The sequence below is a fragment of the Dermacentor variabilis genome, chromosome 9, assembly GCF_050947875.1.
Source record: "Dermacentor variabilis isolate Ectoservices chromosome 9, ASM5094787v1, whole genome shotgun sequence".
Classification (NCBI taxonomy): Eukaryota; Metazoa; Arthropoda; class Arachnida; order Ixodida; family Ixodidae; genus Dermacentor; species Dermacentor variabilis.
The window spans coordinates 142,250,321-142,278,186 of record NC_134576.1 but is presented as its reverse complement, the minus strand read 5'-3'; the positions used below and the strand labels follow the sequence as shown (position 1 = coordinate 142,278,186).

General features: G+C 46.1%; 1 protein-coding gene across 2 annotated transcripts in view; it reads left to right on the top strand.

Moving 5' to 3' along the window:
- LOC142557713 (A disintegrin and metalloproteinase with thrombospondin motifs like) overlaps positions 1-27,866 on the top strand; it is a 271,698-nt gene that overhangs the window by 105,693 nt on the left and 138,139 nt on the right. Inside the window, exon 1 of one of the 2 annotated variants that reach the window (XM_075669755.1) lies at positions 8,277-8,876. The exons of the other annotated variant lie outside the window; for it this stretch is intronic. The gene's annotated coding sequence lies outside the window, so the exon portion shown is untranslated. Of the gene's footprint in view, positions 1-8,276; positions 8,877-27,866 lie in introns of those variants that run through there. 2 annotated transcript variants of the gene reach the window in all.

Below are 27,866 nucleotides of genomic sequence, written 5' to 3'. Positions count from 1 at the left end.
ATTTAATGGGAAAGTCTCATCGTCTTAACAATCAACGGCACGTTTTCAGGACTCATCGAGCAGGCAAGCCCTTGGCGCGACAATGACACTTATTGAAAAAGAAATAGAAAAAGACAGGAAAAATTGCTGCAGGCGAAGAAGAGCAGTTTTTCACTTCGTTAGTGTTCGTGTGGTGTACGTGGTGGCGCAGCCAAGACCAACTTTGGAAAGACCTTGGCACAGCTAGGTGGCCTCGACGAAACACTTCAGCGACGACACCCTTCCCAGATAATTTGTCGTTGTGAAAACCTGAGCTGCCAGATTATTCCAAACAGCCATGCTTCACGTGGTGCTACGAGATTTTCCTCGTGAATTCCGTTTCGAAGTCTCACACGTTGCCTATAATCAGAAGGTCCATCGACGGCCGATTGCAAAAAAACTAGCGCGCTGACTTAGGTTCACATCAAAAGAAGCAGGACGAAATAGTGCACACAGGATCTTATTGCCCTGGTTGCAACTTCTCATTCTCATTATTATTACATGTCACCGCCATTTACGTTGATGCACTTGTGGATACATCTCGCCTGCACAGAGTTTTATTAACGTTAAAAGCAACGCACAAGGAGATACAGCACAGCCAAATGGCGTCGATATCGATCATTCGACCGTCACGACACCCTGTACTAGCAAATCAGAGCAGTTTGTTTGTTCTTCGGAAAACACACAGGGCACTGCGCATGCGTGCGTGCGACAACGCGAACAACAGAAGATAGAAAGGTTCTCTCTTATGCATTGCGGTATACACTTGTCAAACATTCTCGTTAACACTGACACAGTATAATCTTGTCGGGCTAAATCTTCACCAAACAACCTTGACACTCTGCTCTGGCAGCGACACTCACGTACTTAGGAAGGTCCAATGCGACCCATCGGTTGCAGTCCTACGAAAGGTTTACGAGGTTTTACATTGGCTTTCTTCGATTTCCTACAGGAGCCTTGTTTTGACGCTATCCGATCATCTGGCTTACAGCTCTGCTTTGGCACAGTCCGTTAAGGCATACGCAAAGAGTTGTCCCTGGAAACCACTTTATGATTACAAATAAGAAAAATGGACGTCTGCAGACATTTCCCGTCTTTCGCCACTCCATGTCACACGGAACAGGGCCCAGTGCGCACCACTTCATCACGCATGCGCAGGTTGTCCTTGGCACCTTCCTTTTGTGATACGCTTTGAACACGCCGTTAGAAAATGAAAGCAAGAAATAACGAGAGAAAGAAAAGAAGGAAGTAAGAGAAACGGGGAGCTTTTGGCATGTGTCCGCTGACTCTATGGGGTGCCGTCCGGCCATATGTGGTTGCTTGAGTGTGGTGCCTCGCAGCCTTCAGCCGACCGAACACTTCACCGTGCCCAACCCTTGGCGAACGGCAGCAGCTCTCCACATCTCCGTTCGGACCGTAACGGATGCAAGGACGGAAGGCGGCACCAATGGATGTAGAGGGGGGGAGGGGAGAGGGCGGGTGCTTGGCGAAGGAAGAACAAACTGTGAACGCATGCTTCCCAGAGACCTGGCAGGAAAGACGCAACAGGCTTTATAAACTAGCGCTGACAACGCACACATAGAAAATGACCAACGCTGAGCGCATTCGGCGCCGTAGCGACACGTCCTAAAGGATGCCGATAATGGGAGATACGTGGTTTGTGAAGGTTTACTCTCGGCCGCTGCATAAAACATGTGCCCATTACAGTCCCATCTGTTATATACCCAGTACTTAAGGAGACTCGAAGGAGTAAGTGATAGGTATAAATGGGTTTAGTGGCAAACGGCAATACGACAGCAGGGTACGAATCTCCGACGAAGATCATTTGTGTTCGTTTAAGGAAGCGCATGCCTAAATCAAACAGCAACGCTAGCTCGAGTCCAGCCGCGTACGGACAGCGCGTCTTGCTCTGCGTTCGCCTTTCGGCCTCCTTTTTCTACGCTTCGTGAGTCGGCGCAGCTCAACCAGATCCGATCGGGATCACCCGGGAGGCCGAAACCCACAGTTTGAGCAGAGCACGTCAACGCATGCTCGGTGAGGTAGTTATCGACAGCGTCAAGGCAGTCGGCGCACGCTCTTCCGGGAGATGACGAAGTGGGCCACGGTCTAAGAAGCTCACTCCACAGCCATTGGGCCCTTGTCCACCCTTCTCAGCTCGGTGCTAGAGGGGTGGAGGAAAAGAAAAAAAAGGAGAGAAAAGGAAAAGAGAAGGTTCTTTTTATTATTAACCCTTCATTTCCTTTTCGTTCGCGTAACGCACGACTACTCTTCCGGACACGGAAGGAAACAGACACTGGGCGATAACAGTGGACCATGTCTTTGGTCACGCCTTCGCGCGCGCCCTCCCCGACACAATGGAACGGTTGATGGGCGTACGAGGACTGCGTACCTGTTTCCGCTGGGGATATTAACAAATTTAGGAAGTAGTTTTCGCATTTACGTAGAAGGCATTTCGGATCGCGCTGTTTCTATCTATATTAATGTATCAACGCGCGTGTATGCCCTCCACTGTTATAAACACTCGTTCCGCTGTTTGAAATTGTGCGCAAGTGCGAAGGTTATCTTTATAGCGTACTCTATACTCAGCACCCTACGTTCTATACTCTGTAACAAGGTACAACGTTTTTCTGGAATTGGACATGAAAGAAACAAACTATTTTTTCTATTCACCATCCCTGCCAGGTGCTTTATGCGCAAGCGTAGCGCTACACGTCTAAACTATGCTTCGATACACTTTGGTACAGAAACGGAAACTACGGCTGGCACCAGCCAATAGGGATCGCCATCATGCGGAACCTCGTCTGCTCGGTCTAGAATGACAGCGAACGTCTCGTACCTTACCTCAGTGCCCCATTATCCTGAAACAAAGCACAATGCACACGGATAGCTTCAACTTGTCTACAGTGGTAACATCATCAACAAAGCTGTAACGGTAAGCTAAAATACTTTGAAATAGAGTATTTTAGTGCAGCCTAATGAGCTGCCTTACGGAGACATCTCCGCAAGCACAATATCTCTTTCAAACAGTGCACGTGTACGTCAGGGGAAGAACATCGAACATCGTGTTATGATCAAATTTTCCAACACTGCATCTATGCGAAGATGTGCGTTTCTCAACAGTGATGCCCCGGAAAAACAGGAGAAGGCTGAACAAATTTCTCCGACACCTGTTTTGTCGGTCTTGTGGGCCATGCGTGAATGTAGGAAAGTGCATTCTGAATATGACGTCATTTGGATAGGCGGGTGCTGTCATCGAACGCTATACCTCAGGAACAAACATGATCGCATTGACGTCTCTCGCGTCCTCTACCGAAATGCACGAGCTGTCGGCCTTTCCTCCTGATGTCACAGCTCAGAGTGCGCAAACCTCCCATCGATAGGACGAGCTGAGTGAGCACGCCTGGGCACTGAGAGGAGCAACTTGAATCGCGATTCGTCCAGAAAATAGTGCGGCGGTTTCAAGAATTACAATTTGTCTACTTCCCTGCGTTTTTTCAAGACAACAACTTGTATTTTTTCACTTGTACTTGTATTTTGCAAACTTTTACTTGATTGCCCCCGTCCCAACAAATTTGCGCCGGTCCATGCCGCAGTAAAAGCAAATGACGGTCGCACATGTAATGACGAGGCGCCGAAACTGTTTCAAAGAAACACTTGCGTCCACGCTCCACCTACTGCGCCCTCGTACACTGGACAAGAAAGACGAGGTGCGCAGACCCAGCGGTAGAAATACATTGCGTGTTTCGCTTCAGTTACAACGTCAGGCGTCGTCGCTTGTCAGTCGACGGCGCTGCCTTTAGTGCATTTCATTCGGTGTGTTCTGTGGCCCGCCTATCTATCTTGTGTTCTTCAGACAAAACTGCACAAGTTGAAACTTCGACCCTTGAAGCAAGAGAACCCGATCGAAAAGTAAGTGGCATCTGGCGTGTAGTCTTAACCAGAAGTGACGAATTCATGGGGAAAAGGTTACGAAGAGACGGAAATTTTAATCTATCAACATAGCTCTGCAAGAAATATTAGATGTGCCGCAAAATCTGGGCAATATAATCCCGAGGTGAGACCTTGTTCTTCCTATTGAATATGTTATATTTACTTCTGTGACACTACAGTTGCTTCTCCTTCGCATCCCAAGCTCTCAATTCTTCACTTTGTAACGCAGCTTAAGCTAGATAAACAGCGTCCGCAACAAATAATTGATTGGTTCAGTGAATTACTGATTAACTCACCTGCATTATCTCCGCCCTGCGAATTGGCTGAGCCTCGCGTATAATTGACATCGTCTAACTGTAAAACTGTTGGCATTCCACAGAAAACTCACGAATTTTCCCAAGTGACATTTCTTTATGTATACTTGCTGATTTTATGTTAGTTGAAGTGCGGGGCCAACTGAGCGCAACTTCAAATTATATATATATATATATATATATATATATATATATATATATATATATATACAAACACACACACTCACGCACACGCACACACACATAATTTCTATGGCAGATAGCACAAATCTACTCCATGAGCTGGCCTACTCAAAGAGGCGGACATTACTAGCACAAAAATGAAATAAAATGCATAATCGACTAATTAACAGAACTTCACTCATTCAATTTCCAAGTATATAACTTGTGGCACATATTGCAATTTATGAGTTCTAGCCGGGGAGTTCGCAAGGCGGATCCACTTTGAACGAATTCTCAGGATAACACTAGTTTCGAGATATTAATTTCCGAACTTTGCGGAGAAACGCATTGACGTTCCAGTTACTTTTGCACTTCAATGCTTAAAACGACGTTTTCGTAAGAAAGTAAGTGGAATGACAGTGCATTTTTAACGCACGTCTGATGGCGCACATCTCGTAAATGGTGTCATCCACACAATTATTTTCTAGTGGATATACCTTGCAGTATCACCCGCTAGAATTCGTAAATTGCAATGTGTGCGATAAGGTAATTAGTTAAAGACTTAATTAGTGAACTTTTCTTAATTCGTCGATTATGCATTGTAATGTTTTGTGCAAGTAATGTCCGCCTCTTCGAGTAGACCAGCGCATGGAGTAGAATTATCCTATCTTCTACAGGCAATCTTAAAAATTCTTGAAGACGTTACAGCATGCTTGTGTTATCTAACATGGGGTCATCTTGTACACGCACGCTGGAGAGCCTTCAGGCGCAAGCACTACGGATATGTCTTGGCTTGCCACGCTGCACGTCAACTAAGGGCACAATAGCGGAAGCACGGGCTTGTCCTATCGACATATACAGGTCTTGTGAACCTGTGTGAACCTATCTTCGCCTGCTAACCAGACACTCACACCATCCACTGTCAACACTTCCAAGCACCAGCCTTGACCGTGCTTTTTCTAAAGCTATTGCATGTCACGCAGGCATTGTACCTGCAAGATTCCAGGCCACCGACATCCCCGCGACACCTCCATGGACATTGCCAAGACCACTAGTGAGGCTTCAGATACCCGGAATTATGAAGAAATCTCACGTTTCCTCCATTGGCTTGAAGCAGCTCACCCTGTCCCATATATCTACATTATATAGTGGGACTGTACAAGTATATACCGATGGTTCGGTCACGCCATCTGCCACAACGGCCGCATTTATCATCCCACAACTTGGAATTACTCAACGATTTCAATTAGACCACAAATCGACATCTACGGCTGCGGAACTTGCGGGAATACGGGAGGGTGTCCGTTTTATGAGAACACAGACACCCCATAAATGGACCATATTATGCGATGCCAAATCAGCGCTACAGGCGCTAAAATACATTTTAAAGAAAGGACCACACTATCTGCTCGTGCTGGAAATCGTCGAACTTTATCACAGTGCCGAGTTAAGTGGCCACGTGATCACCTTTCAATGGGTGCCTAGACATTGTGGTGTTTTTGGTAATGAACTCACTGACAGTGAGACAAGATCGGCCTCCTCTTCCTCTGATGAAGTACGGATTGCCTACTCGCGACCTGACACCAACTCCATGATCAAGGCACTCATGCAGGACCTTACAAAGGCTTACAGAGCCCACTCTGATAACATTCACAGACGTCTACATATGATTGACCCAGACGGTAAATTCTGTTTGCCTTCGAAGCTTACACGGAGCAAAACATCATTGCTACACAGGATTCGGCTCGGCGTTGCTTTCACCCGTCGCTACGCACACCTCATCGGCCAATCGAACAGCCCTGATTGTGTACACTGCCAGATGCCCGAAACACTGCAACACGTACTGTGCGACTGCCCAGCATATATGCTGGAGCGGAGGACGTTAGACAGTTTCCTAGCCAGCGTTGGCAGACAACTACTGTCGGAGGAAGCTATCCTCGGCCCATGGCCTGACACTGCAATTTCAATGCGTGCAACAAAAGTATTGTTGAAGTTCCTGCAGGACACCAAGCTCGACGAGCGGCTCTAGCGAGGCAAGTGTCTCATGTACATAAGCACTCACCACTTCTCTTATCATCATCATCCATCCCAATACTTTCACCCCCCTTCCCTCTTCCCCAGTGCAGAGTAGCAGACTAGAGCGCACTAGCTCAGGTCGACCTCTCTGTCTTTCCTATCAATAAATTCTATTCATTCATTGAAGACGTTCGCTGAAACACCCTGCACATATAGCCGAGCAAGCGTGATATTTCTGCAAGATATTGAACATCTGTAGGCCTTACAACACCTCACGAACACCACCAGTTTGAGTGTCATTAATCATGCCTACTATGGCACAGCGAGCTCTCTATACAACGCGGCCATTCCTGCTCGGATGGACAAACATACTGCCTCTCTTGCCAAGGTACGCCCCTCAGAACGCCGCACGCGAGGTTAATTTAGTTCCGATTACGTCATCAGTGAGGCGAGAACAGCGTCATCTGCGCACGCCACACGTGCACGGCCTAGTAATGGCTTCTTTCCGCTAAACAACGATATGAAAGTAAGGTGCGTGGGTAGTATACGGTTGCAAACATACAGGGTGCCCCAGTTAACTTTAATCAGAGTTTACAAATATGCGAATGCCACGTAGCTGGACAGACCCAAAGTAATGTTGATTGCTCTCACTTGGAGATATTCAAATTATTCTTTTTTCATTTCGCCTACTTAGACAATTAATCTTAACCAATTAATCAACTTCTCAAATATAATAATTACATAGAAAGTGTCAATGAGAAAACTCTATAGAGCCATATAACAAACTCCCGATACACCTTTTTGTTGCTCAATGCGTGCTACATAAAAGTGTTTCGCCTAGCATGAAAGAAGCCCGAGAATACGCTCAAAGTACCTCGAGCGGCCAGTCGCGCGGCAAATTATAATATTTGAGAAGCTGTTTAATTGATTAAGACCAATTGTCTAATTAAGCGGATTGAAAAAAATTGAGTATCTCCAAGCCATGACAAACACTATTACATCGCTTCTGTCGAGCTACGTGGCATTCACATATTTTTAAACTCTGGCTAAAATTAACTGGGACACCCTTTATAAGCGATAATGCTATAACATGTTTTCGTTACATCGGTTTCAGCTAGCAACCCCCTCTGACCCTTTTAAGGACGTTTCACGTAGAAAAAAGAATTCTACAATAGTAAGATAAATAAATAAATAAATAAATAAATAAATAAATAAATAAATGAATGAATGAATGAATGAATGAATGAATGAATTAGTTAATACAGTAATGTCGAAGCGAGCAAGGCAACATCGCTCGAAGTACACCAAACACGTCCGGCCAGTGTGCCGAACAGTGCGATTTCGCCACATCATTCACCGCGGTGGCCGCCCATCCGCTGATCCACTGCCCGAATTCGAGGCTGTCCCAACTCCTCGCGCAGCATCGTGCAGAGCTGGGAAAGCTTGTTTCACTGCACGCCCGCTGCGCTTCTCGTGCAAGCGGCAGCGCACAGCTCGCGCCGCAGGGGGGGCCCCAGTCCACTTCCTCGCGCACCCATACGCGCGCTGCCGCTCATCGCAGCGAGCCCGGCGACGGGCAATCCGAGAGCCGAAACGTCGGCGCGCGAGCAAAGCGCGGCCGAGCGAAAGTCGAAAAGCGAGGTGGCGCGTCGTCGCGCGTCGCTGCGTCCGCTCGGCGGGGGGAAAGAAAACACAGGCGGGGGGGGGGGGGGGGGGGGAGATTGGCGCGCACTTTCTTCGGGCAAGAAGGGATGACGGGGGGGGGGGGGGTGCGAAGGAGTACGGTGCGAGCAGAGAGAGTAACCGAACCGCGCTGCTGGACGGACCGAGCAGCGTAAGAGGCAAAGGAAGGAGGGTTAGGAAAGGCGGCGGCAAGTGAAAGTCCACCGCAACCGCCGCCCGGCCAAAGCACCGAACTGGGTCAGCGACGTCAGGCTGTGTGTGTGCCGCTGCCGCCGTTGCTGCCGCAGCGCTCGCCTCCCGCGCCGCGCGCCGTGTTTCGCCAAGCCGTGCTCCGCAAAGACGACCAGATCGGCCGCGCACGCTACCGACGCTGCGCCGTCCGCGTAGCGAAGCACGTCGCGCACACGCACACACACCGCGCGCGCCGCCGTCGCCCGCTGCAGCCGAGGAGATAGCGAGTGCGCCAAGTTCGCTCGGGGAAAAGCGACCCACGACCTCGTGCCAGCGAGAACTCCGGGAGAGTTGTTCGCTGCGTCTGTGCGCCGCCCGACGACAGCGACGAGAGCGGCTCGGTGGTTCTCGGCGCAGCAGCGATGGGTGCGCATCGCAGCAGTGCCCGCTGGATAATATGAGTGGCCCGAGCGGATTGCACGACTCGCACGAAGCCGCCGTCGGCAGCAGCACGGAGAGCGGCCCGAGGCCGCCGCCACTGGGAGCAGCCGGACCGCCGCCGCCCATCGCGCGGTACACGGGGTGAGTCGGAGGCGGGCACGTGCCCGTCGCTACCCGCAGCGTCTCACTCACTGGGTAACCTCACCGCCCGTGTCATCGGTTCGTGTTCTCTTCCCGTGTCTTCGTTTTTATGAGCGGTCAATGTGATATGCGCACCGTTACGAACTGGCTCACAGTGCTCTGATGCTTAATTTAATATAAATGTAGAGTTTTATTTTCTCGTTCCTTTAATTTCTTATATACAGCTCTGTTCTTCGCATTACGCACCAAGCTCGACATTCACCGAGGCTCGCTTCTATATCTTCGCAGTCACTGTCGGAACAGCTAGACGACGGTAACCTGCCACGAATGTCAACGGACAGCTGAAATGCCCCTGATCATTTGACTCCCTTTTTCTGTGCGCAAATTGACTGTAGTTCATCTCCTCAATCAAATATTAAATCAATGTTCAAGTTCAATCAACGTACAATAAAAGGTCCAACAATCGAACGTTCCGCAAAGGCCGCCGACAGTGATTTCCAATAAATCCAGCGCGACCAATATCTATCCACGAACCACGCCTAGCTCCTGGACTGAGTTTAAGAACGATTCCTAATCGATTCCCACCGGAGCAGGAATGCGATACGTAACGCGAACATATCTAATTAAAGTATAGGCACGTGAAAAGTCTTATGGGGATGTGAACATTATTTTATATATATTTTTTATTTTTCTCAGTCGCAAAGCCCCGCAAACCATGTCAGACTCCTTAGCGCACTGCAACTTTCGGTTGATTTTTCTTGCCTGCTAAATTCTATAGCAGACAGATAAATTGGAAGCCATGCGCCTGCTGATGCTCCGTTTCATGTTTATGTTGACACACGTACATTGTTTATCTTTTCCGGGGGCCGTTCTTTTGTTCATTTTTCACCGTGTAACGCTGCTACTATGTTATATCACTTCTGGCTAAGACGGCGGTGGCTCAGGCTGCAGCTCTGGAACTGCTATAGAGACTGTTGTATCTCTTGGTGAGCGATCTCAGAAACACTACCACCGGACAATATATGCTTTATAGTATGTGTTCTAAAACTACCTCTTTTTTCTCTCAAAGTGGAAAGACCGCCAAATACATATGTTCTCTGTACGGGTGCTTGGACTTCTCTATATGGAACCTCGGTGGGCACGTGCATTTGATCATCCATTGAAATGCGCAGTCTTTGCAGAAACAATTGTAGTAAATTTTTGCCTTAACACTTTACGTTCGTACGATGAATAGCGACCGTTAGATTGAGCTGTGCATTGACAGCGAAGAAACCTCGGCTCCAAGCAAAACGCAGCTGCAACATCGGAAACCGCTCTGTAATAGTACTCGTCTATCAGCTAAACTCGACATCTACAACGACGTTGCTTAATAATATGAGTAATAAAAATTTTGAATATTATGAATGAATTTCACAGCAACGCTGCGTCAGTAAATGGAACGCTGGGATGCGATAATATATATATATATATATATATATATATATATATATATATATATATATATATATATATATATATATATATATATATATATATATATGAGAACCACAACTTCGCTTTTATAATCGGTTTAAGTGCCAATCAGTGTCAGTCGAGTGGCCGTAACTGTTGGACGAGTAAAGTGAAGCTAACTGCGAAGTCGTGCTTCACATCTTACTAAAAACACTTGGCCAGTGGAAAAATCCAGTCATTATATATATATATATATATATATATATATATATATATATATATATATATATATATATGTGTGTGTGTGTGTGTGTGTGTGTGTGTGTGTGTGTGTGTGTGTGTGTGTTAAGGGGGGAACATCTTATACGGGCGCATTTTTTTAGGAGTATGCACAGTGTTGCTCAACATAAGTTTACAAATGAAAAAACAAAATCACTCGACGTAGGCCTCAGGAGAAACACCCCCCAATCTTCAAGCTAAATTATCTATTATTTTTATTGTTATTGCTGGTCATGTTACTTATATCTGAATTCGGAACATTGACCACCTATAGCTCCGGCTATATACCGAATGAGTGAACTGTCTCTCTCTCCCTTCCCTTGGCGCAGTCTAGCCAACTGGACCTTTGACTGGTTAACATCCCTGCCTTCATATTATCTCTCTCTCTTTCCACGCTAAGGGAAAGAATTATTGAACAACATCGATAAGAAAAACGCAAAGATTTTATTCTTACGAGCAGCCAGGCACTTAGACAACTTGCCTTATGACGGGTCTATATATATATTACAGTTTACAGACACAGTCACTTCTATTGATCGGAAAAGCGTGTGCACCTAAAATGTGTTTTCCTCAATCGGCGCAAAGCGATTTAATTCTGCACCTCGGCTATGATGAAGTCTACATATGTATACATCACCTTTCAGCGCGCAAGAGCGGAAAACAAATGGAATTTGGCAATCTGAAGTCTGTATGGTAAATTAGCTTCTTTGTCACGCACAACATAATGGCAACGGCACCACATATGAATAACAGAACCTCGCAGAGGTCAGATACAAGTGTACCATGTACAGTCAGTACTTACACGAATCCCTCGCAGAGCTTTCCACTGCGGAAGGAGTTTGAATAAGTTCAGCTAAGGTAGCTTATAATGTTTGCACTGTTGTTATGTCAAGCGTTCCGAGCGCGCCAAACACAGCCGATAGAAGAGAAATTATCACTTGTTCCCAACCTGATCCGGAACCGCATTTGAAGAAGACAAAAATTACTTTCAACGCAAAAAAATTGGCCTGCAAGTCGTTGTTTTCGCTGCATGATAAATTCATTTCTCTCCTTCTTTTTATATACCGTAGCATAAAGAATATCATGCTCCTAAAACTAGTCGTTTTACATGCACCCAAACTTTGTTTCTACGCTGTCAAACAGTTTGCCAATTTCTTACATACTGCGTGATTGCTGCATAAAAGCGGTATTTCCGGCTTCCGAGTACCCTGTTTCGCGGGGATGTATTTTACGCGGTGCCACAATTTATTTTGTTTCATTACTTCTGTTCCCGATGGCTATAACGCTAAATGATTAGCAGTAACAACCGCTTTGAAAGTTAATAATGTAAGCAATACAATGTGTCATTTTTTCCCTAATACTATATGAAGTATTGAGTGAGAAAGATGGCGAGAAAGACTTATACTTCTTTGCTCCTCCCTCCACCCAACCGCAAAAAGAAAGGGAAAAAATTAAAAATAAACGATGGAATCCGGAATGTAACGGGAAACCACGAGTTAGCGCTCACTCCGAATTCTCAGCAATTACTGCACTTAACTTCCTTCCCTCGTTATGATCGAGACAAGCACACACGCGGTCTGACACTGGCGCACACATCCTCCTTCACGACGCCGAGCGAAGTAGCCGCCGCGTTCCTAAAACACACACGGAAACGAGATAAAGTAGCAGCGGAGACCGGTCGCGCAAGTGTGTTTGCCCTACAACAAAGTGAGGACTCGGTGAATGCCTTCGGATGAAGTCCTCGTCGTCTGGTCTGATCAAACACAGCCTGAACAGTCGAAAACGCATCCAGGTGTAATGCAGAACAAGTGTAAGACAGCGGAGAGCCTCCCAGGAACAGTACGGGCGCGTATCTTGTTTGAGCGCAGTAGCGTGCTTCCTTGAAGAGCAAACACCCGAGAGGCGAAAGCTGGGGCCTGCTGCTCTCGAACAAGTGGCTGCTGCTTCAACTGCTGATTCTGTAATATGTCTCGTTAAGTGTTACGCACGCTTGAGTTGGCATCAACTAATCAAGGAGGCCGATCTTATAAAAATAAATTTGGTCACCGTATAGACCACTTATAACTATATTTCATACATATAGGTTACTCGATTTGCCCCCTTAAATACTTTTTTTCTTTTAACTATTCATAAGCTATATAAATGCCCAATACAGGGACTGATTAAATGTCTGGAACCGTTATTTCAGTACAAAATTCAAGAACCGCAGAAAATTTGTTGGGGTGATGAAACTAGGACATGTGCAGGCGCAACTTGGAATCAGCTAGCGCAAGACAGGGGTAATTGGAGATCGCTGGGAGAGGACTTCGTCCTGCAGGGGACACAAAGATAGGCTGATAGTGGTGGTTATCATCATCATGGACTCGATAGACTGCCTATATACAACCCGTGTACTTTAAGTGGGAACCACAATGCCCGCATTTCTATCGCGTCTACAACCCGTCTATACAGCACCTCCAACGACCGTGCTATAGCAGCAGCCTGAGCAGGTTCCATAAACGCGTCGATTACAGCGACTACATTGCGATACGCATTTAGAACATGATAAGAGGTGCACTGTCATCGTCACCAATTCGATCACGGAGCGCAGAACAGACTCATCGGCGCCGTGTGACGCCACGCCGAAAATATATCGGAAATATGTCGGGGGGGAAGCGCGGAACGCGGACGCAGCCTTCGCTGGACTTTTCACCCAGTTCAGTACACATTACGTTCGTGGCTTTTGTGCGGGCAATAGCAAATATCAGTAAGGAGCTAAATTAATCCATATGGTGTGAAACTCGCCTGTTAACTGTCGCGCCAATCTTAGCCATTACATCTTATCGCTTGCTAATTATTCTCACGCACTAAGAGCTTTCTGTACATTGCGTCTCTGATTTGCTGGCTCCAGTTCCAGCTATATGTTCGAGACAGAATAATGACAGTAGGTGATAGAAGTTTGGTGTCCATAGGGAGTCTAAAAACAGTCAAGTGACTCATATTATTCATCGGATAGCTAAGTCATGTATACATACGGTGTATATATGGATGTCTGGGCTCACAAAATTCATCAGTTTTTAATAAATATTTTTATTATATCTCAAGTTTACGCATAGGAGAATGGATATGCAACGAAGTAAAGTAGTCCCTAGAGAAACATAATAGAATAACTTTCCGATTGCCACAGAAATTGCTATAATCCTCTCTCGTCCTACCGTTACAAAAAAAAATAATAAGAATAAAGAACATCTATTTCGTACGTTGTGATAAGAACTTCTATTGCAGGCCTGACGCATTCTTGTTACGGCGTCACCAATCCTGTCGTGGCGACAGAAACATATGTCGCCAATATAAGAGGACGGGCTTGAGATTGCGACAGAAACTTTTTTGGGTAGTTCATGAGATGTGGCACCGCCCAATCCTCGTCTGCCGCATTGATCTCTGTCGCATCGCATCACTTACGAACAGTTCTTACGTACGAAGATCTTTGTCAACTTTGTGAGGTTCGTCCACCGGTTTCAGTTTCACCTTTCGCAAGGCTGCACCTTTTTAGAGACACAGGCAAAGTAAATGCGAACGAGGAGGAGAAGGAGGGAGCGCGTCTCAGCTTCCGCACTCCACAGAGGAAGCATTTTATTCCAGTAGCTTCCGCGGACGCCGAGTTCGCCACGGTTTGCGACGGGAGAGATTAAGAATAAGTGGGGAGAGTTCGCATAAAGTGGAGTGTTAGCAGACACGACAGCGAAGAGAGGTTGACTAGAAATTAAAAAAGAAAGCAAGAAAGAAAACCGCAAACACGCGAGGAGATTCCCGCATTTGCCACCGGCGGTGCGACCGAGCGCGCAAGCTTTCACAGTTAGAATGAAAAAAAAAAATTAAAGATAAAAAAAAAAGGACTGACGACCGCGAAGACGACACTCGGAGACATGTAGCGTTGTCACGTAAATGTTCACGCTCTTCTTTTCGGCCAACACGTCGTCGTCGTCGTCCCAGTCTCTTCGCGAAAATAGCTTCTGTCGGAAGCACGCCGCCACTTTCCGACACGCTGCATTCTGCGGCGGCTTTTTCTTCTTTTTATTTCCTCCGAGGTTCACAGAAGGAAAGATAGATAAATAGATAGATAGATAGACCTGAAAGTGACGTCGAGAAAGAGAAAAGAGAACGAAGAGCCCTGCAGCAGGAGTAGAGCAACCGCATCGAAGCCTTCCTCCGCTCTTTTTTCTTGTTCTACCCAGGGAGAAAAAGGCAACATCCTCCTCATTTTTTTGGCATCCCCCTTGATCGACCAAGTTGTTTCTGCTTTCGTAACGCGGCGTGCAAACCGCGGCGCCTTTCCTTGCGGGCTTATTTCACGAAACTGAAGACACGGAAATATCGGCGGACCGGAGGAAAACCAAAGCTCCCGAAACCGGCGAAGGGGGGGGGGGGGGGGGGGGGGGGAGTGCGCTCAAACGCACTGTGTGTAGCGACGCCGACTATTTGCGGGGTGCGAGAACAGGAACTCGGAAATTGTCGTGCACCGATGTGTACACGGATGTTAGCTCAGCGATTCGTTGTCTATTTTGTGGGACTCTAAGTCCACGAAAGCGGGGGAGAAAAAAAAGAAAGAACTACAGACACCACGCAAAGCGACGTGCAATTGCAGGCTTTGTTTCCGGCAAGGAATCAATTATTCTGTTCTATGCGGTTTGCTGCGAAGTTGCAACTCCATTTTCCTTTGTTCTGAAAAGAGAAGAAAAGGCTCCTACGCCTGCCGTCTTTCCAACTTGCACTTTAATTATTGGTTATCGGTCGCCTACAGTGCTATAAACATTTTCTTTCTTTGTGTTTACAGACAAAGCTCTTCACAAGCTTCCGGTCTCGCCCGCTTTAAGGCCCTTCAAGAGAAGGCATTCGCGTGACACTTGTTCTGTCCTGTTAAACATCGAGCCTTGCTCTCTGTAGGGCAGCAGTAGTAGTGCCTTTTCCTCTATATATGCAACCTACTTCCCTCTCTTTCACTGTAGAGGGAGTTAGGCAGAGAGCACCTCGGCTGTTTCACTTGTATATGCTCTATAGCAACAAGTAAGTACGTACACACATAAAAAAGTTATAAATGCATAATTCTGAAGATAATTGTACTACATATAATGATGCCACAACGAAGAAGTAACTTGACGTCGGTCCGCGCCGCCATCACAGTACACTATGCACTTTGTAGTCTTTAACAGTTGGCGCAAGAGTCCTGCAGACTCTGACTTGGATGGTAGGTCCAAAACCACAGCTGAGCTTACACACACGTAGCGTCATTAACGAGGCATTGCTGTCTTGTACGCAGTTTTCCCAGCGCCGCTGAAACGAGATAAGTGGATCGAGATAACGCGCAGCTTGTTAGAGTGCTAACTAGGCTACATTGAGGCGACTGCGATGACGTCAGGGCGTACTACATGTTCCCTCTGGCGCTTGCGGACGTGAATGCGAAGCGGCTCCGCTGAGACTCGCAAAATCAGATCCCAAAGCCGGAATAATCCTGGCGTCCGGTGTAGGGCGCCACAAAGCTACGAGAGAACAGATACAGTAGCATTTGCTTTTTCACGGCGCGAAGACGGTTCACATTTAGTGCATATATGATCATATACCAGAGTAATAATTCGCTAATACTTATGGCTAACGTAACGTTTCATGATGAAAAATTCTATTACCCGTTAATTACGTGGATAACTTCGTTATCTGCATCCAATAAATGTGATTTAGACATTTGTAGGAAATTTTTTAAGTATTTATTTTTATGAAGTGTACAGTTCGCTATCGACAGTCTCTGGGCGTAAGATGTGTGTAGGTATCATGGTCAACCTTTTGTTAACAAATATCTATACACGTTCTGTAGACAACCCATCTGCAAGAGCGTAAGTTTGGGCATGTTGGTATTCCATAACTTTTACGTTTTTAGCGCATGAAAAGGGACGAGAGGCCGAAATACGACTTGGACACATCGCGAACTTCCGACAATTGTTTTTTTTTATTCTACGAAGCGTGTACCGCTCCGTAGAATAAAAAACAATTGTTGGCAGTTAGCGCTATAACCATCTGCAAGCCTACGCTGCAAAGACCTCACAAACCTAGGAAGAAGCATAGGGTTAGGGGGCATATGGCACAATTTATCACAAAATACAATCGGTAAAACTATATCGGTGAATAAAAGGATTCAAATATTGGCACAAAACACAGAAATTCGTATATTTACAGTAAGATGTCAAAAAGAAAGAAAAAAGAACGGAAAAGGAATGAACAGATAGACATTGCTTAAAAAAACAGCAAGAACAGCAAGAAGTATTACACAAAAGCAGCAGGCTAGTTTGCGTTGAGATGTTATGCACTGCGTAATGTAAAAAAGAAAAAAAGAAAAATAGACGCATGGCGTAACGAGTGACAGTGCATTGAAAACGTAAACGTAGTGGGATTCACAAGTACCCGTGTACTAACTCAACCCTACGCACAGTGTGGATAAAAATGTTTGACCAAATTACTGCGAGAGGCATCAGGATTTCTGTGCGAAGCAATGCTATGCGGAAGCTGTTCCAGAAACGGATAGCGCGAGGCAGCGGTGAAAAGTTAAATGCCTGCGTCGCGCCATATACGCGGGCATAGCTGAAATTATTGTGCAATCTGAGCGATGTCAGGACGTGGTGTTCAAAGCATGGTAGGGATAATCCGTCAGCGTGAGTGAACTTATGGAATAATGACCGCAATGCAATGTCACGGCGAGTACTCAACGACTGCAACGATAGTTCGGCTTTGATCTGCGTTATGCTATATACTGGGCGCAGTAATTGTGATAGATAAACGACTTTCCCGATTGTGAATTATTTCCAACGGTTCAATTAGATATTGCTGGTATGGAGTCCAAATGGGAGACGCGTCCTCAGGCTGGGGTCATGAACGTTTAGTAAGCCCATTTCCGCAAAGGCGAATGGAACACTGCGCGAAAACCGGCTCAAAAACCCTAATTATTTGGATGCATTGGCAGAGACACACGTAATGTGCTCGGACCATGACAGGTTAGGTGTAAGGTGCACGCCAGGATACTTATATTGTGCAGTCGGGGATATAATACTATCGTTAAAGTGGTTGATAAACTGCGACTTAACAGATTCACGGGTGAAAGACATTATTTACATTTTGACACGTTTAACATGAAGTACAATATGGGTTCACTATCTCTAGGTCTCATTAGATCGCTGTATGATCATCACCGCTAGTTATTGGACGGTAGATTATGCAATCACCGGCGAATATTCGTATGCAAGACGATGTGTTGTTAGACAAGACACACACACACACACACACACACACACACACACACACACACACACATATATATATATATATATATATATATATATATATATATATATATATATATATATATATATATATATATATATATATATATATATATATATATATATATATATATATATATATATATATATATATATATTAGAAACAACAGACGCCCAGGTACGCTTCCTTGTGGCACACCAGAAGTAACGTTAGATTTGGGGCAATTGAAGTCATTAACAGAGGTAAATTGCTGAGGTGAATAAACAGAAATAAAAAGGATAAGCGATAATGGATCAAAGCAGTCTAGAAGTCTGTAGACAACTTACAGTCGACAGCCTGAACACGTTTTTAGATTGCAGTCGCAGACAAGCGCCCACTAATGGAGTACACAACACTTAAATATTAATTACATATCGCGCCTTTTTATTTATTCCTTCAGTCCGTAAGAGAGAGAGAGGGAGAGAGAGAGAGAGACGAAGAGGAAAAGGTGTTTATCAATTCTTTTATATTCCAGAAACAATGCACGCAGCGCATTTAAGGGAAATTTTCTCTTGCCAAAAATGCATAATGTTTATGGAAGGAGAAGGTTAAACAGCTGCAGCACTCCTATGGAACAGCTTACCATCGGAAGTAAAACAAGCCAAAATTTTTTTCGATATCATTGAAATCCCATTATCACTCACTATTATTATCTTCACAGGGTTTTCATCTCGCTGGTGGTCTCATCTCGCTGGTTTTTTCACGTGCAGTGTATAGTTACTAAATACAAGTTCCTTTTTGTAGATTTCTCGTAGCTATTACAAGTACAATGCATTTTGTTCAGAAATGAATATTTATGCATGTATGATTTATTCATACTTTGTCGTATTGCCGTTATGATTGTGAACTATATCTATCATGAGAGAGAGAAAAGAATGCAGAGAAAGGCAGGGAGGTTAACCAGAGGCAGTTCCGGTTGGCCAGCCTTCACGGGGGAAGGGTTAAGGGGGATAAAAAGAGAAAGAGAGGGGAATGGGGAGATAGAGAGAAAGAGAGACGAGCACGAACAAAGCGCGTACACTACATAGCGGTAGGGGGCGGCATTCTTAAAGTCTATCGTGAAGCCCCGTAGACCGCAGGAACCTTAATAACGCGAGTAAGGCCTTCAACGCGGATATTCTTTCGGAGCACTGACCTAAAGCTTTGAGTTCTGATGGTGGATGTTTGTCTAACTGGTCCAGTACTTTGCACATCACTTGTCTCTGGGCACTGTATCGTGGGCAGACAGATAATATGTGCGAGCGTCTCATCGATGTTGCATGTGTCGCACGTGGGACTGTTGGCCATTCCAATGAGGAAAGCATAAATCCCAACTAGCCTTGAGCTAGGGATTCAGGTGGCCTGTACAATATTTCCTGTGTGCTTTTCCTATTTCGAATAAACTGCAACTTCAACAGTGATGTTGCAAACAATGTCAAAAAAGAAGGTAGGAAGGTTACCCAAGGACGTGCCCGGTTGGCTACCCTACACTTGGGAAGATCTAAAAGGGAAGAACAGATAAGAAGAGAAAAGAAAAATACTAGTCAGTCATTCACAGTTAGTCGCAGAGGAATCTCCACTGTCACAAGCGTTCATACAATCCACTGTCCTTCAAGAAACGCAGAAGGGCTTTTGTGGCCTTTTGCATGCGAGAACGCATAGCCTATTGTCCAACGACCTTATCTTCTGAGAACGCTCTATTATCTAGCAGGTTGAGTTTCGTTTGTAAAGTACATCTTTGAGTGTCAAAGGATGGGCAGTGACACAGAAGGTGCTCTGGAGTCTCATCGCACCCGCTCAAATTGCACGCCGCACTGTTGGCGATTCCTATCAGGAATCAATAGGAATTCGTAAATTCGACACCGAACCATATGCGACACAGTAAAGTTGTTTCGCGACGGGAGAGTCCAGGTGGAAGGCGAAGTTGCAAGTTAGGGTCGAGAGAGTGCAAGCGTGAGTTGGTGAAACCTGGTGCATTCCATCGTAGAAGTGTGATGTGGCGAACAAGTGATTGAAGTTGTCGCGCAGCATCAATTCTTGAAAGTGGTATACGTGGTATACGTTTTTACGTTTTACGTTTTACGTTTACGTTTGGTATACGTTTCGTATACGTTTGGTAAAGTGGTATACGTTTTTGGTGAGCCGAACGCGCAGCTTCACCTGCGCAGTCATTGCCGACGATTGCGCAATGGCTTGGAAACCATTGAAATACGATGTCGTGGCTTTTATAGTGCGCGTGATGATGAGCGTGCCTCATTTTGCACACTAGCTGCTCATGTAACCCCTGACGTTGGGCGAAGTGCAGAGTTTGTAGGGCTGCTTTAGAATCGCAGAAAATGGCCCAACGATTATGTGGCTGCTGGAGCACGTAGTTGAGTGCACCTTGAAGAGCCGCAAATTCTGCTGTCATCGACTTAGTATTGTGCGAATATTTAAATTGCAATGAGACGGCGTCCGATGGAACAACTACTGCTCCGTTAGAGCAATTGGAACTGGTGGAACCGTCCGGGTAAATATGTATGCGGTCAAAATAAAACTCGTTGAGTAGAAGCAAAGACAACGGCTTCAAGGCTAGCGGTGACAAGACTGTCTTCTTAGCAATCGCAGGAATTGAGTGGCACACGTGAATTTGCCGGAGACACTACAATGCCGATGTTGGGCGTTTCGCAGGCTTGAAGCCAGATGGTATCGAGTGATGATGTCGCTTCACAATACCACAGAATGTAGCCTGTCGTCTTCGCACTGACAAATCAGCTAAACGGTGGAATGGCAGCTTAGAAATGTACCGAATGTGTGCCGTTAGCGTCTCGCCGACGATATGAGTGGTAATCGAGTGCTCCTGTGCAATGACAATCGTTGAAGCTGTGGCAATACATCTCTGGAGGCCAAGACATGCCCGAAGTGCTTGGGCTCTGTAGTGCAAGGAGATTAGTCTTGCATGTGTCGGACAAAGCAGGAAGGCTGTATCGCAAAAAAAAAAAAAAAAGCGAGAAGTGCCGTGTATAGTTGCAACATGGAGCCCACGGACCGTCCCCACGATTTCCCAGCCACGAATTTCTCATACAGCTCATACAAATGAGATTTTCCTTCATGTATGAGACATGCCCGGTAACAGTGATAATCCAGATAAAACGGTCATGGGCAAAAAATAAAGCGATGTACTCGGGACAATAGACATTTCCTTCGCGACAGCCTGAGACGTGCCTGCACTCCTCAACATTTGCGGGCTCACACAATATCTTAAAATTCTGCAAAGAGCATAACGTGTGTTACGCAGTGTTAAATAGTGATGAGCGTGTGTGTGCGCGTGTCTACGCGTGTGCGTTTATGTGTTTCGCGTGTGTCTTCGAATATAAGAAACTCGCGCTTCTTCTGTCTGTCATTCGGGTTTTAAAAGAAAGCATTTAATTGTATTAGAAATGGATTTAAGAATCGAGTATAGATGCACCACGAAAGTGGTGCCAAGCTGTGCGTCCTATTCAATTAGGATGTTATCAAACCCTTTCAAAACTGTTCAATAAAAACACAATTGATCTCAAGCGCTAATACAGTAGTAGCAGCGCAACCCCCCACCCCCCCTTTGAATTAATGTGCCAGTGGTCCATGTATAGCTTCAGGTGTAACAAATACACGCCTTAGGCAGTGTGCATATTTGAGCCTCTCCGAAATCATTAAGGTGTAGGAGCAGTCACCTGTAGCTGATATAATAAATAGTACAGTGTTTCTTTCTCGAATGAACGTTCTCATTCTCGAATGAATCTGTGTGCGGTCCTTAAATGCGCAGTCTCATTTAGGCATCAACTTTTATCCCAAGCGCGCTGTCATGAGTCGATCAAAGCAAACAAAACGCGAGACAGCTATAGCTTGCAGGAAACACATTCTAGTGGGCTAAAACGCACTTACTGCAAATATCTCGCATACGCAATCCACGGATGGTGCAGCCTGTAGCAATATCCTGTTGTTCGATAACTCCCCGCGCTGTAAAAAGGTTTAATATTTTTAGGAGATTCGCTAGTTTTCCGTCGCGTTTACACCGGTCTAAAGGAAACTAGTACTGATTATAAATACCGGTTCCTTCTACGAATTCATACGGCATAAAAAAACGGGCTTGGACAGGGATTACTACAGACGCTGCCGAGTTGTGAAAAGAGCATCAAGAAAAGTTTCTATCTCGCTGTGCAATTTACCACAACAACACTTACGGAAGACTTGGAACCAGTTATAGGCACTTCAAGTTTACAGACGCATGCATTTTGCCGCCGTATCAACCACCGAGCGCGTAGCAACTAGTTTCACGGGTGGCAAGTGACCTAAGCGCATTTTCGCATAGCTCATTTGCCACATTCACGGTCCCTCCGTTTCTACTTGTTGATTGAGTCCCACCCGCACTGCAATCTGCTAGCCTCCTGGTTAGTTTGGCTGGCAGAGTGACCATCTAGGAAACACATTGGTTTCAGGCTCCATCCTCGGACCGGATCAATATTTTCCTCAACTGCAAAGCTTTCTCTCTGAGAAAACTGTATGGTTTTCCTTTGTAGCTTCATGCTACAGTCGGGTGGACGACAGTTTTTTCCCCTTCCATCTCCTCACGGATATTTCTTTTGCGCTGTTTAAGCGGTACTTTTACGAATCTCTGTATTCGTTGCACTCAATAGCGCAAACGTGTGAGGGTTTCGCAGTACCGTCTGCAGCAGTCTCTGAGGCTGATTTGATGCCTGGTACTGGAAGTATTTGCTTACGAAATTAGTAATTTTTTTCTAGCTTAATGTGTCGCTTTTGTTGCCTAAACTCGGTGGAGACAAAATCTTTACTGGCACATGGCACAGTTTCATACGCATTTGTTTCTATGTCCTATACCGAAACAACAAAAGCATTCTTAAGCTTCAGAAGCGTTACGTTTTTGGCGGGTTGGTTGGACATTGTTCTTTAGAGACTTTTGCGCGCACAAAGACAGGACGACTTGTTAACCTTGGCTGCATAATCTCTACGAACTGGCTTCACTTATTCAACATAGCTGGAACTACCGGCAAGCAACTTAACACGGGTAGCCGTCTTTAACTGGAAGCAGGACAATTTTCATAAATTAGTCAGTTTCAACTTGGCTTCAACATCTACAACAGTTAGAATACTCCTTAGTCCGTACAACCTAGGAAATGTTCTTCTTATAGATGCTGTATGGTACAATGCATCAAAATTTCTCCAACAAAAAACAAGAACGCAGTGGAGCGCCAAGTACGCGTACTTAAGTAAGACTTGCCATTAAAAAAAATGAACATCAGCAAAATACACATTTTGTAAGCTCCTGTACCTATCTTTTCTTCGATTCATCCTTTTCGTGCTTTCTTCTGATCACATAAGGGCAACATGTGATCCTCGCACCACACCAAGATTCGTTAACTATCGCTATTAGCGGCACAAGCTATCTAAAGTACGCTACCAATGTTCTTATGGATGTCGGCACACGGCTCAGCAAAGCCTGCGGGAAGTTCGAATATCAATCACTTTTAACAACGACAAAGAAACACGTGCACCATTTCACGAAGGTTTCCGACCACTGCGTGGTTATGCGAACTCGTCGTCGTTGGGCTAAAGCCCAGCGCTGTGTCTATGTATCTGTTTCTTTCTACGTCCTCGTGCAGTCGCGCTTATACACTCTACCATGGGCTAAAGCCTTATAGTTATTGATAACAGTGCTCTCCATTTTCCGGCGCCTCTGAGTACCGCGAGTGCTACAAGAGCTCTGAAACAAGGCACACTGTCCGCTCTTGCTGGCGAAGTTGTCTCGAAGCTTTTGTCAAGGAGTGTAACGGGTGGTGGTGGTGCCCGCGCAGAATCGACAGCAGCGTACGTGCACCACTGGACCAGAACTCGTCGTTAAGCAGTCATTCAACTCAGTCTTTCAAACCGTTGAGATACAGCCTCAGAACAGGACTGCGAAGATCATCTCGAGACAATGGCTTGATTTGTCTTAATTATATGCCAGAGTAGTGGTAGGGGACAACGAAGGCAGCGCCATGACGACGGCGACATGACGACGACGTCGACGTGACAAAAAAGCGCAGACAAAGTTGCCAACGTTGACGATGGCTCACGTGCCTTGGACATAGTGTTCAATCCTAGGTAAAGACAAAGTTTTCAGACAGCTTGTTTATGTGAAGATGGAAACACGATGATCATAAGCATTAAATAACACCTAATGATGCCTGTCAAACATGATGAGAGGCTCTATGCGAAAGCCAGATGATATATCGTATGCAGACATCGCTGTGAAAACAAGGGACGCAGATTAAGAGAAGAACGCTGCGTCGAACGAACCGTGGCTCTGAGGCTTCGAACGTGTGCTCGGGAACGCGGAAGTCAATCACCAGTCACAGGGAAGTGCTCCAAGCATGGGCGTGCACACCACCGAGCACATCTCGGCTCACAACAGCTGGAAAGGTGACCATAATGCGTGCACAAGCCCGTGCCTCTGTCGCTCGCATTTCATCCCACCGCTTGCAGCTCACGTACAACGCCAGGCGTCCGAGATAAAGCTCGACCCGTAGCATTATGCCCGCGCGGGGGCGCTGGGTTTGCGCGTACGGGCCAGATTAGACGCCGGTATACGAGCGTCGCGTGTGCGCGTGCGCCGTTCCCGGCTCGGCCCGTCATTCAGTGTGGACGCGAAATAAGGGGCGTCGTTCTGCTGCGATCCATTAGCCCGTGGCGTCGCTTTGGACTAGGGGCTGCCGTGGTCCTGCCCTTTAATGCTGTCCCCTTTGTGTCGCAGGGCCCGTATACGCGCCGTTTTGTTTGCTCTCTTTGTGGCGCCCTTAGGTATGTGCGCTTCCGTAGTGCGGACGCGTATTCCTCTGTCATCCTCGCCTGATAAAACCTCGAACCCATCTGAAGAAGCGGGCCGCCAGTATAGGAAAACAGCGCCTGGTGTGGACCAACACGGGTAATCAGGGGTGGGAACAAATGCACTGAACAAGTACAAAAAGGTTATGTCCCTTAAATGTCGCACTTTTATCAGTCTCGTTATGCCGGGGCGACGGCGCAACTCTTCCTAGTTCTCAAGAGAGTAGAGCGCCGTACTTGCGTTTCATGATTTCGACAGAAACGGAGTCGTCCAGAAGTGACCCTGCACGACATTTAGAGCGGATAGCGCATCTGTGGCACTATAGCGATACGTGTTCCATATGGCCACCTGTGAATGCGCCCCGAGAGTTCGGAATCGTGCGGCCGTGACGAATGCGCTAGGCAGCTGCGAGTGACGATGGCAGCATTTTACCGCGTTTTCGATTTGCTTTATGAAAAGCTGAAAGGTATTAGTTCATCTGAGCCCCACAACATGCACTTTTATGTAGTAGTGATAACAATCTGAGCGACAAACATTTGCAACGCCACATATTTACTACAGTTGAAGGCCAGTGATCACACCACAACAGCGAATCCAAAGGACACTCTTAAGTGTTAGTGTACCCTCTTATGGGCCTTCGTATGCTCGAGAGACACTCAATGCTCCTCCGTAAGCAAGACTTGGTAATTTAGGCAGCTATATGCCAGTGGTCTGCCATGCTATCACAGAAATTATCAGTAATATTATACGCCTGCTTAGCAGAATATATAGGCTCGTCTTACAGAAATATTTCTGCAGGAAAAAAATAAGACCATGTAGCCATAGCCGCCGAGAAGGTTTTGTTGAAATTTGTTCCGTCGGAGCTATGCGCTGCGCTTGCGTGGCTCATAATACTAGCCGACCAGGAAAGTATCGTAATTTCACACTAAAGGAATGATCAGCTAGAGAACCCTCAACCTAAAGCCAACGTTATGGAAAGGCTTCTGGTTGATGCTGCAGTTGTCAAGCCACTGCGAGAAACTTCATCTCAATCTTTCTGTGAACTATTTCGCCTTGTTTGGATTTCTAAGGATACAAGTGGAGGCTTTGCAGTGGCGCGGCATATTTGCCGCTATTTGCGAACTGTTTGAAGGAACTTAGATTCGCTAGCGGTAGCGCATTTGAAAGCCGCTTTGTCCGTCTGAGCCAAACTCGGCGACTTTCGCGTTAGCACAAAGTTTCACTGCGGCGCCCGACCTCACCGGCCACGTCCTGCAGCCATAAGGATGAGCTTGGACACGTGCGACGTTGGCTTTCGAGGTCACTTCCCACATTTAAATAAGAATGGCCCGTCTCTCTTTCCCGAGTCGTTTATGGCCGGCCCATATCGGCGCGAGGAAGAGCTCAGGAAAACGACGTCCCGGCCGACGCTATACTCATGCACTGCCGGAGCCCACGGTGTGGTCTTGTTATTTGCGAACGCGTACAGGCATGAGAAAGAGAGAGCGAGAGAGAAAGAGAGGGTAGCACAGGTGGTTCGCGAGCTTTGTTTAGGGAAATGCTATCACCGATGGGTGAGAAACCTGTTCGAAAGTGTCTGACGACTGGTGAAAAGGAAGAACAACGGTGGCATGCGTGCGTCTTCACATTGTCAAAATTTATTCGTGGTTGAAGTCTTCAGGTTTGAGAAGCTTTCGTGTAAATGTTTAAAACAATACATGAGGGATGTTTCCTTTGCCACCGCTTGTCGCTCGACATTTACGGTGCGCGCGACGACGTTACGTAGGTGGAGAAAGAAACGAAGACAGGAGTCAATAAAAATAAAGCCCGGCCCAGTTCAATGGAGAACCGGCCGCATGCATGGGGCTTCACTCCGTCAAACGCTCTACGTCGTTGTTATCTTATGGCTTGGTGCCCTAAACTATTTCATGCATAGAAGTTTGTTTACATGAGAAAGCTAATTATTTACAGAACCGATACAGAAGACAAAGAAACAACGCTGAATACAAAATTAAGATAATTTGATAGAAACAAGAGATGCGATTCAACAAAACTTGTTGCTGAGCTAGTTGGTTCATGACTTAAAAACAAAAGTTACGGCGCTAAGCAGATGAGGACGAAGTGAGACACAAGCGACATACATGGGTGCCAATATGGGCGCCAATTGGCGCCCGTATATGTCGTTTGTGTCCCACTTCATCCTCGTCTGCTTAGCGCCGTAACTTTTGTTTTTAAAACAAGCGAAGTTCGAAGCTGTCAACACAAGTAACCCCCCGCTTCATGGAAAGGTTTCACTGAATAAATGTAGAATGCGAATCTATCTTTCCCGAACCACTGAGCAGACAAGGTACCCACACGCTAAAGCACGACCTTTCAAGCATGCTTCGTAGAAGTGCTTGTTATGTGCGTGTACCGCTGTGCCTGAAGAAACAAAACGGCACACTGCCAGTCTACGACAGCAGCTACAGGCCCACAGTACAATATCGGATTATAATAGCACTCCAGATGTGCGTGATGTGTGATGAAACAGAGAAAAAATGCAAAGACAAGCATAACATAGAAGTTATATGCGCGCGCACAGAATAAGCTAACACCTGAAAACTATGTACGCAATATGATAAAACCTGCAGATGTCGGAAATGCCATTGCCGCGCGCGACGCTGAAACAATACAACGTCTTGTCAACGCCGGTATTCAGATTAATTCTTTTGAAGGAGCTTGGGATCTAAGGCGTATAGTGCCACAGACTGTTCAGGTCGACAAGGGGGCTGTGAACTGGCTGTGGACGAACACGAGTGCGACAAGGAAAAATACCAGTCAAAAAACACGAAGGACAAGAGGAGAGGTTCACACCACAACGACTGGTCGTTGTGGTGTAAACCTCTCCTTCCTCTCCTTCCAGTCGTTGTGGTGTGAACCTCTCCTCTTGTCCTTTGTGTTTTTTGACTGGTATTTTTCTTCAAGTATGTACCAACTGGCCCAGATTTCAACCCTTCTACGACAAGAACACACGACTCTCTGGCGAGCCATCTTTCTTTCAGGTACTCAATTACTGGTCAATATGCTGCTGCGTGATGAAGCTCATTTCCCATTGAGAGCATCTGTCAGAGAAACGGGCA